The sequence below is a fragment of the Gossypium hirsutum genome, chromosome A07, assembly GCF_007990345.1.
Source record: "Gossypium hirsutum isolate 1008001.06 chromosome A07, Gossypium_hirsutum_v2.1, whole genome shotgun sequence".
NCBI lineage: Eukaryota > Viridiplantae > Streptophyta > Magnoliopsida > Malvales > Malvaceae > Gossypium > Gossypium hirsutum.
Window position 1 is genome coordinate 81,657,129 of NC_053430.1, and position 12,148 is coordinate 81,669,276.

The 12,148-nt window shown below is 31.8% G+C and overlaps 1 long non-coding RNA gene across 1 annotated transcript; it reads right to left on the reverse strand.

Annotated features, from left to right (window-relative positions):
• Positions 1-8,643: 8,643 nt before the first annotated feature.
• LOC121231881 (uncharacterized) lies at positions 8,644-9,422 on the reverse strand. The gene is made up of 2 exons (XR_005930034.1): positions 8,911-9,422; positions 8,644-8,823 (listed from the first exon to the last, which is right to left on the reverse strand). It is a non-coding gene; the product is annotated as an uncharacterized lncRNA (long non-coding RNA).
• Positions 9,423-12,148: the final 2,726 nt, after the last annotated feature.

Below are 12,148 nucleotides of genomic sequence, written 5' to 3' on the forward strand. Positions count from 1 at the left end.
TTGGTGATGCTTAGGCATGTTATAATGCCTAATACATATGAATACCTTTGTTTATTATGCTTACTTTTTTGTGACATTATGTGTAACACCCCTAACTTGTTTTCGTCACCGGATTAGGGTTATAGAGCATTACTATACAAAAAAGAACATTCAACATCAAAACAGAAACAATTATGCAATTCAAATGTTATCATTTCATAACTCAATTTAATTAAAGCAAAAATAAACTTAATAGGCCTTAAATTGAGTTTACAAGCCCCTAAATTTAGTTTGGGGACATTCTAGGATCAATTTGAAACAAAACATAAAATTTTGGAAAAACTTGGAAATTTTGGAAACAGGGGTTACACAACCGCGTGGCCAAGGCGTGTAACATAGCCCAAACCGTGTGGTCATTTGAAGTACGGACACACGGCCTTGTCCAAGCCCATGTGTTCACCCGTGTGGGTATTTGAAATAAGGCCAAGCGGTAGTGTCGTAGGTTGTGTGCTAGACCGTGTTACATACTGACTTGAGACACACAGCCGTATCGCAGGCCGTGTCTCAGACCGTGTGAAACCTGCACCTAAAATAATAGTGACACACAACTGTATAGAGTGGCTATGTGTGGCACACGACTGTCTGATAGCCCGTGTCCCAAGCCGTGTGCTTTTTATATTGCCCCTAAAACAAGTCATTTCAAACCCAATTCTTGCACACCAAGACACACCATTTTTATAAACATTCATATGATCAAAACACATTTTAAACATACTTAAAACATACTAATTCCATCAACCTATAAGACTAACCAATGTACCAGCAAAAGGTACCAAAATCACAAACCAAACATAATCTCATTCAACATTACAAGTTCATTCAATAAACTTAGATCAAACATACCAACAACCTTTTCAAAAGCATACCATTCAACCATGACAAAACATAAAATTTGAAACATTCTAGGATCAATTTGAAACAAAACATAAAATTTTGGAAAAAACTTGAAAATTTTGGAAACAGGGGTTACACAACCGCGTGGCCAAGGCGTGTAGCATAGCCCAAACCGTGTGGACATTTGAAGTACGGACACACGGCCTTGTCCAAGCTCGTGTGTTCACCCGTGTGGGTATTTGAAATAAGGCCAGGTGGTAGTGTCGTAGGTTGTGTGCTAGACCGTGTTACATACTGACTTGAGACACATGACAGTGTCGCAGGCTGTGTCTCAGACCGTGTGAAACCTGCACCTACAATAATAATGACACACGACTGTATAGAGTGGCTGTGTGTGGCACACGACTGTCTGATATCCCGTGTCACAAGCAGTGTGCTTCATAAATTGTCCCCCAAAAAAGCCATTTCAAACCCAATTCTTGCACACCAAGACACACCATTTTTACAAACATTCATATGACCAAAACACATTTTAAACATACTTAAAACATACTAATTCCATCAACCTATAAGACTAACCAATGTACCAGAAAAAGGTACCAAAATCACAAACCAAACATAATCTCATTCAACATTATAAGTTCATTCAATAAACTTAGATCAAACATACCAACCACCTTTTCAAAGGCATACCATTCAACCATGACTTACCTAATATAAGATAAAACATGCACAAGAGCAACTTTACCTATTTACACCATCATTTATAACACAACACCAACTAAACTCTTGTTCATAATAAGCTTATCATAAACTCAAAACACCAAGACTACATTTAAGCCCTATACATGCCAACGCACCACATATCATTCAATCTAAATGCCTATACAATGTACCCTAATTGGTACCACAAATAAACATCCAAAACAATTCAAACTTAATGTTAAAAGACTAATCTTAAACATACATCTCACATACTATTTGGCCATTTCTTTCACATCCCAATTCTACCATGAGTCACCTACTTCAAAGGACATTCACAATTGACCAAATCATATATTTGCATATACGCTAACAAGCAAAAATCAAAACATAGGAACAAGAACTTTCAAATCACATCACATTGGTCAAATACCATAAAATACCTATTACATGCCATTTATAACCATCAGCATAATAACCAAAGTCTACCAAAATGATAATTTGATAGTGTGATTGTGCTTTGACGTGATTCCAACCGATCGAGCTTCTGATGATCTACAAAACAAAGAAAACAACTAAATAAGCAACTAATGCTTAGTAAGTTCATATAAAGGAACTTAACTTATTGAACATAAATGATTAAATCAATTAAACATGCAGAATTTATTAGGTCATAAGCAAAATTTCCATTTCCTATACACACCATCTCACAAGGTTAGTAAATGTAATAATTCACATGTAAATCCAACCAAATTAGGACATATAGTAACACAAGCATTTCAATTTCATATTTCATCCAGCACATATATTCAAAGAATAGTCTTTTCCTTTCAAATACACCTATAAATACAACCCACATTATTTCTCAAAATCATAGATCATTTCATGTATTCATGTACTCTTAAAACTTAATATACCTGTTAACCAAATGAAATAAATAACTTTATTATGGCATAAAACATTATAAATACACTTACTTAAAACTTAATTCAACCTTTTATTCACATAATAAACTTCAATCCATTAATATAATACTCATAAGTTCTTATTCACATAACTGATCGTAGAACATGGATGTAATAGTTATTCCATTGCTATCATTTTCAACCTTTCCATTGTTTCAGGGATGCCATGGTATCTTTCAACCAATGTTTTACACAATCCCGAGATGATTTCATATTATCTTTCAACCATGATATTTCCTTTTCGAATATAATGCCATGATATCTTTCAATTATGGTCTTTCCCTTTTCTCAAATCAAGTAATTTGATGAATCAACCATAAATAGATAAGCATTAAATTACAGAACATAAATCAAATAGTTACTAAATTAACTTACGAACTTACCTCGACAAAAATAGTTGTAAAAACAAAGCCGATGACTAATCCAACACTTTAGCTTTTCCTCAATTTAGATCAAATTAACTTACGAACTTACCTCAATTGATAAGGTCACGACATGATAGCCTTGATGTCGCAACGTCAACCTGTAGGTTTTGAAAACTTCTTAATTAAGTCCTTAATTGACATCAGGTTAGCAAAGGAGCTTTCATAAGCTCGTATAAAACCCAGAAATGATTATACAACATGTTAAGAACGTGTTTTATACTTGTAAGCATACTAGGATGGTTAAATCATATTGAAATTAGTTGTATTTGCTCCAAAAATGAATGTGGCATCCTATAGCTTAAACTTGACGATCGGGTCGGGCAAAGGGTGTTACATGAGTGGTCTCTTATTGAAGAGAGTGTATCTATTAATAGAAAATGGCTTAACAAAGGGTTTAATCGGGTGCTTAAGGACAAACGGTCATTCTCGTAGAGGTATGAGGAACTCAAGTATTCGGTCACTGAATGACCATCCGAACGGTACAAGGTAAAAGGTCATTTATGAATATCGCTTTTATTGTTTCTCATGTTGTTATGTGTCTCAATTAGGTGTTTGTATAACAATAGTCCCCCTATTCGAGAGGTAGCTTATAAAGTGATCGTGCCTCAAAACCTTCTATTGGTTGCCTCCTATAGGTGGTAGTTATAGTAAACAAAGTAATGGGGCAGAGGGTACAATTATAAGCCTAGCGACTTGGGAATATACGATGCCTTGTGAGGCTATTGAAATTCATTTTAATAATATGTTTGAAGATGATATTTCTATTCATATTTGACTCGTACAGATTTCATTTTGTGATTTAGCGTATGGTATACATGATCTGCAGTAATTTGATACGTCAAGTTAGGCTCTCAAAAACATGTAATGGTTTTGTTCGCAAGCAATTTACAAGTTTTTTCTGTATTTTTTTGTAGTTTTTAGTTCTTAGTATTAATAATTGTCTTTATACGATTTTACCTCTTTTGAGACTAAATTGGAAAAAAAATACACCATTTAAAGTTAATGATTAATTTGAGCTTGTGTAGGGAGACAACGACGACCAAACCTTGAGGAAAGTTGCATCTAACATCGGTGTCGTGACACCGAGTCCTTTCACCTTGAGGATTAAAAAATTCAACACGAAATCAACATGGAGCCTACTGTCGAGCGAGTAATGACACTGAGGGTAGGATGTCGTGACATCGAGTCAACATCTCTTTAAAGTCATGATATCCCTGAAGGTGTTGAAATTAAGAAATTGGCGCCAACACTAGTGATTTCGCGACATAGAGGTAGGATGTCATGACACTAAGACCCCCACAACCACGAGTGGACTACTGTCTAAGGTGTCATGACACCCAAGCTTTGGTGTCGTGACACTGAAGCCTGATAGGTAAAAAACTATAGAGGCAATTTTGTCTCCAAACAAGCTTTGAGTCACATTTCATTTAAGGGCATAATTATCGGTATTAGGTTAAATGTTAATAGGCTATAAATACTATCATATAAGCTTTTGAAGGTAGGATTTTGAGGGCTAAACATTTCTCCTTAGTTTTTCATAGTTTTAGGTTAGGTTTCTTCTCTTTTCTTTTCTTTTTCTTTTCATTTTTAAATTAGGTATTTTGTTTTCTTTTTTAGAATATATTTTTTTGTTGTTTTATATGTTCCTTCTTGATGAAGATTATGTCAAAAATAGATGATCAAACTCTTAGGCTTCATTGGATTTCCATCAATTAAATGAACGTTTTCTCAAACTCTTTACTTTTATTTTATGCCTACCATGTGTTTGATAAAATGCTTATTTGGAATTTAAGTTTGATTATTTGCTAAATTGGTTGATGGTTGGTTGATTGGTTATTTGTTAGCTTAAGTTAATGTTTATTCTTGATTAATTGATTGTTCGATTATATCGAAATGCTTAATACGCTAGAATTGACGCCTCTAGTGGAAAATCTAAATAAACGAGAGAGGAGAGTTTATCATTAAATAGTTCGATATAATTGTGCCAAATATTGAGACTGAAAAAAGATCTATATGCCTAGGTGAGACCAAGAGGAGAGCTTAGGTGGTATCTTTTAGTCTAGGATGAGATCGAGAGGAGATTTCTAGATAAGACTGACAAACAATATAATCGGCATAAATTCATCAGTTTAATTAGAAATCAACGAATCAATCAACCATCGTTTTATCATTTACATTGTCTAAAAAAATAAGGAAAAAATAGATTAGTTTGCTTAATTAATAATTTAATTTTAGTTTATAGTTAACTTATATTCAAATTTGCACTAATAATTCTCGACTCGATTAGAATAGTATTTGCTTAACTTGTAATTAACTTGATAATACATTTACCAATTTGTCAATCCCTTGGGTTCAATTCTTAGAATACTCGAAGTGTTCCATTGTAGCACTTATAAATATTACAACTGATTTGTCACACTTGTAGTAAAACTATTTTTAAATTATTAAATTGTGTGTTGATTTATAGCCCTAGTGCATGCGCACTGAGGTGCGATCAATACCTATTAGCTTGACAATCCGAAAATGTATAATGTATACTCTAGTGGTGCAATTATCAACTAGAGATCTGGATTTATGCAATGAAGTTATGTCGTATGTATATTGGGAATGCGATTATTGGAAATGTAAAATAGAGGAGTTCCAAGCCATCCATTGGCAATATAAAATGTAAGATGCGACCTATTCAATGGTAAAACAAAGTGTAAGAAATGCATATTATCTATTGGCGATATAAAATGTAAGAAATGTGTATTGTCTGTTGTGTAAGAAATGGGTTCTATCTGTTAGACTTAAGAAATGCATAATGTTCGTTAAAATGTGAGCGGGAGGATTATTCATTATTATAAATAATAGTATTGAATGTAGCTTTTAGGTTTTTATTTTTGTAGGTTTCAACAATCATACAATACTTAAACCCCTAGCATCGATACTTTGCCTCCAAATTTCTTTAAAAATGTTTTAAACACTTTAAAGCAACTCATAATTGACTCAAAAACATTTGGAACATTATAATATATATATATATATAACATTTTTTAGTATTTTAAAGCTTTGAAAATGTTTAATGGTATTTTTAATATTATTTTCACTAAATGACTTAATAATAAAATTTATTTTCAATAATCTTATTTTTTGGTTCAAAATAAATAAAAAAACAAAATAATTAAAATAAATTTTGGGCAGAGCAAAGTGAGTCTTCTATTAAAGTTCAGGTTCAGGTTCGGGGTGAACTCTTTCTTAAGAGTTGGAGTCGAGTTTGGTCGGATTGCTCAAGTTTTGGGTAGGGTTTGGGCAGGCAAAAACATGCGCTGCCCTACCCAGTTGCCATCGCTATGGATGATTGGGAGCCAAGAAAGGAAAGCCTAGAAAATAAAAAGAATAATAACGTATTTGGTCATTGTACTTTATTAGATCTTTTAATACCATATACCTACTTTGAAAATGTCTATCTTGGTATTAAAAATTTTATTAGAATAATAGCAAATTTTCCCAACAGTATGGTGCCATGTGTTATTTTTTTGTGAGAAATTTTTTTATTTCAAATACTAAAAGCGACTTCAAATTAAACAACCTAAAAATTAATTCAAGCAAAAAATAAAAAAATGAAACAAATAGAGGATGAGAAAACAAATATATTCTCAAGCTTGAAGGGATCCATGAAAAATTTCCATGGCTTTCTTTGTTAAAAAATTTCAGGACTTTTCTTGAAACTAATGCTCTTCCTTTTTCTTCGATATTTTCGATGATTGTGTTGTTTTAAATTTTTTTTATGCAAAGAGATTGCAATCTAATAACATTTGTGTTAGTTTTCATTTGACCTAACAAAATTATTGTAACACCCTTCACTCGAAGAGAACTGATACATCAAGAGCAAGGGATGTCACATTTGGAAACTAAGGCTATTCAAATCGAACATTAATTTTAAAAATTTGTTTTTAACATAAATAGACTCTTTTGAAGTTATTAAATTTATTTCTAGGCTTTTTTTAAAGATTGGTTACAAACGATGACCATTTTAGGCTTATTCAAGTCAAAACAGGGTAAACAATATCAATATTGTGGCACTGGGAAATGGGTGTTGTAATCCGCTAAACCCGACTTAGACATTATGACCGCATCTCGAAGATCACATTGGCCATGATAATAGCACAGAAAATGTTTAGCTATTTTCTTTTCAAAAAACCATTTTCCCTTTTATTTTAAAATCAGTGTGTTGATTTGCTTGAGATAAACTAAGGTATATCATTTGAAATTCTTAGAAAGATATTTTCAAAAAAAAAATCGAATAACATTGAAAAGTCAACATTTGAGTATTTAAAGTAAACGTCTTAATTTGAAATTGTCGCAGTGGAAAATTTAACAAAAAATCTTGTATATTGATTATAAATCGTTACTAGATAAAATGTTGAAAATATAAAGAATTAGCTTTAATTTTTGTAAAACACATGCTTGATTTTGTAATAAAGTTTCTAAGTCAAAATCATCATTATACTGAAAATTTCAATTTTTTGTATTGATTTGATAAACCATTTGATTTATTTTTTCAAACCAAATCATGCAAAATATCCCCAAAAGCCCAAAATCAACGTCCATACCACAATCTACAAATAATAATAAAAAAACAGTCCCAAAAAATACCAATAATAAAATTTACTAGTTTATTCGCAAAAATATCATAGTTCTCCTCCATAAACCTAACCCATGTCCTAACCTCGTGAGTTATTTGTAAAGTCACGAAATTGAAAGGTGTGAAAAAGAAAACAATAATCAAGTCATACATATCATAATCATAGCAACATGTATATTTCACATATAGCAAGGTGCATGAGAATGTCGATGCAACTTTTTCGAAAATTGGTGCAAGTTTTAATAAACTTTCCTGCCCATCTCAGTTACACACCAATAAAGAGTTCCCTAGAACTCATCCATCTGATAACACTCCATGCTGTGGCCAAGCCACTCAATATCACAATCAGACTGCACGGTGTGGTCAAACCAATCATTTACGTTGTGGTTAAGCCACTCAATATCGTTGTGGTCAAGTCACTCGTTTGCTTTGTGGACAACCTACTCATATTGTTGTGGACAAGCAACTCATTTTTGCAGTAAAACTGCCAAGTCTTCCTCCTTTCATAATCATCCCAACCTCATGCATGTGATATGTCATATGAACAATATTATCAGTAGGCACGCTGAACATGCGAATCATGTCTAAGATCAACATAATCGGCATGCTTAACATGCAAATTAGATCTCAATTTATTATAATCGACAAGCTTAACATGCAAATCAAATTCATTAATATAACAACAACATGATTAAAAATATATATATCATGCATAATCAATTTCGTCATAAAATTACATGTCACGAGAATTGGTATATACACTTCGTTTCACGTTAATCGTTTAATCACATCATTTATAACATACAATCACCAAAATAATCGGTTTGAAATACTTGTGTTTTCCTTTTTTTATTAGATTTAGCATTCCTTTGGAATATTTAATGTATTCCCAATATTTCACAACATATAGGTCTTTATCATAGTTTCAATCTTAATATATATTTATTATTATTTTATAAATAAACTCATAATTAAATTTTCTAATATGTTAAATCCACATCTCGATTGGTTGATCCGATAACTTGATCCCAAATACAATTCAAACTCCAAGGAAAGAAATCTGGTCTTAAATCCTTTTATTAACAAATTAATAATATGTTAAAATTTTTAAAACAATCCATTGAAGTCTCATGATGAAAGTCAATTGAGGAGACTTACTTATCTATCTTCCAAACAAGAGTATTTTTTTCCTAAGGCAAGAATACAAAACTGAGCGGTACGAAGAAGAACGCTTCACAAGTGTGTAAAAAACATCATTAGTTTCAACCTTAAGAAATGGAAGGAAAAGATTCATATCAAAACATCAAAGTTTACTTACGATAGTTCCAAATGTTCGAAGAGTCATTGATTCCACGGTTGTTTGATTTATGGAGGAGGAACGATGGCTAACAATATAGCACAATAAAAAAAGAATGGATTAGTAAAATAATATAAAAAAATTCTTTCTAATCGATTTGTAGATATTGAAATGAATAAACATTCCATTACAAACAAATAGATGAAAAATGGAGAAATGGAGAAAAATGGAAAAATAGTAGTGGTGGCACGACAACGGCACGACGATGGTGCGACGGCTTTACAACGACGGTGAGAGAGAATGAGGCATGTAAGAGAGGGGAAGTTTTGGTGGTGATGTGGTGGTGATTTGGTGAAGAAGTGGTGGCCAATAGTGGTAGTGTGATGGGAAAAAAATGATGGTGGTTGAAAGAGGAGGAAAAGAGAGAAAAAGGCTGATGGAAGGAGAATAAAAATAAAAATGAAAGTTTAGGGGTGTCTAGGTGCATGGTAGTCCAATGTATGGTAAGGGGGAGAAAAATGGCAATAGGGGAGAAAAATGGCAATAGGGGGGACAAAGGCACAAAATATGGGTCATGGGAGTGAAAAAGGGCTATGCATGACAAGTTGACTGAAAAAAAGAGGAAAGGAATCCTTGCCTGTAAGGCAAGTGAGGTGGATGGCTAAGGGGGTTTGACCATCAATTTTGATGACAAAAATTAAAAAAATATATGTAGATCTTGGAATTTAATTAAGCCTTTCACCACTTGACCACTTACTAGCTTATTTAATAATTGACGAAATAATAAATAAAAATATGGGGTGTGACAAGTGTCGTGCTACTAACTAATGTCATGACACTAATCTTTTGATGTCGCGACACCAAGGAAAGATTACTTTAATTACATGTCCAATGTCGCGACATTGAGGACAGATTACCCAAAACATGTCTGAAACATCAAAAACCAAGTCTAAACTATAATCAATCATTTCATATCACTTCTAAACATTACAAAACATAAGTCTTAATCAAAACACCATATAACTCAACATATAACTCAATCAAGATTTAACTAAGTTTGTAAGGTTAACAAAATGATCAAGATTGTTTAATTATTTTCATTTGAAATCTTGTCTATATGCTTTGCATTAATCTATGTACATGCCATAAGCTATAACCAAAGTATCAAAATCATACCCTCTTCCAAGCTTTGAGATGTGATGAGTTGAGATAATATTTTCACTTTAGATATTCAACTCAAGTCTTTACCTACGCATTGAAAATTAACATGTTAAGCTTATAAAAGTGATACGAGTCTCAAGGCCTAATTTTAGGCCCATGGATGTGATGGACTTCACTACCTCAAGGTCTAACAACAAGGCCAAAGGTTAAGCAAATCAAACCAAGATTCAATCAAAGCGAGTATGTGAGATTGAATCTTTTTTAGGAAACGAGAAATGATACATGCACGAAATGGGTGAAATGTATTAAAGTCAATTCAACCAAGCTGTCAAATTTCAAGATGAAAAAATTAGTCAACTTGCAACAAATTTTTGGATGAGATCTAGGCATTTAAGAATTAAGATGTTTTAATAGAGTTTGAAGATCTATCTCTTAACTTCAAAACACACTTCGAATCACTCAATTTTGAGTTTTGGAACTCAAGTTATGACCATTTTAGTGAAAAATGTGCAAGTAGAATTTCTAGACGAGATTATTATGGAATTAAGAGTTTTGGGCTTTTAATTCGAGTTTAAATCATATTAGGTTCGGGTTTTAAGCTTAATTTTTATTATATATGAGATAAATATTGTATTTATCAGTTATTATTATTTTATTATTTTTTATTCCGAAGTTTTTAATAATTATTAAGTATTTTAAGTTATTTAGAAGTTTTATGTCAACAAGAATTCTTGTCTAGGTTAATTAGAGTTCTAGTATACTTAGGAGTTTTATTTAGATTTATTTAGCTAGTCTATATATAAGCCTTTACATTTTACACAATTCAATTAATTTATTATTATTCAACTTCTCTTTTGAGTTAATATATTTTCTTTAAGTTTCTCTTTTCAAGAATTTTTCTTGAGTTTTCTTTTAGAAAAGTTTTAAAAATCTTTTCGGTTTGTGAGAATCATCTTCAAACTTCTTTTTTTGCCAAGTTTTCTTTATTGAAGAAGAAATTAGAGCCACTTGAAGAGGGTTGTGGATTCTTTTTATTTTCAAGGCTCCTTAGGACTTTTACACACCATGTTCTATTTTTTCCATCTATCTTCTTTATTGTTCTATTTTATTTATCTAGTTACTTATTTTAATTGCTTTCTTTAAATTTTTTTATCCGACTTGGACTCAATTGCATTTCAGGTTGTGTCAAAATCCAAGTTTCTTTTTGAATGCCTAGAGCCTTAAGTCAAATCCGGTACCTAAACAAGCTTACGATCCTATTTGGCACTCGTCTTTGTATCAAAACACTTAGTAAATACATCAAGAATTAAACTCACCATTTAAAACAACTAGCATTAACATTTAAATAGCTGATTAATAATAATATTCAATAAAATTAAAATATAAAGTAACTATAGTGAATTCTTAAATTAATATTCTATAAATCACTTACCAATTCATTGCTATGACACTTACCATTTAAATTGTTATCTCAATTGTAGATTCAATAGAACAAATAGGATATACGAATTGAACATTGAATTAATTCCACAAATGTGCATACACTATCTTACATCAAAGTGTAAAAATTAATGAACTGCATCGAAATGTCATTCACTAGAACCGAAGTGCGAAATCACTGAATTGCATTGAAGTGACATTATCACTAGTGCGCATAAAAATTTCCTAATGGCATGCCATCTATATCCTACTAGTTCATATCTTGTCAAAATGGGCATTCATACATTAAATTCACTACATTTACTCAATAATTGAAAATAATTTAAATTTCACACCTATACAATTTCGTCCCTTCTTATTATAATTTCAACATACCAAATCTATTCATTTTGTAATTAAAATCCAATTCATTTTTTCACTACTCATCCATCAACTTATATATATATATATATTAAATTAACATATTCACATGCAAAAAATCATATAACCAGTTTAATATGACTTACACTTAGGTTAAGTTAGGTAAAATAAAATTCTTGAAGTAGTTACAATCAAGTGTTTGGATGGGCTCTTTCTTCTTTCTGCACTCTTAACTCATCTATTAATTTAAAATCTACACCCAATTCTCCTAACATAGCCACAGACCATACTAATTAAT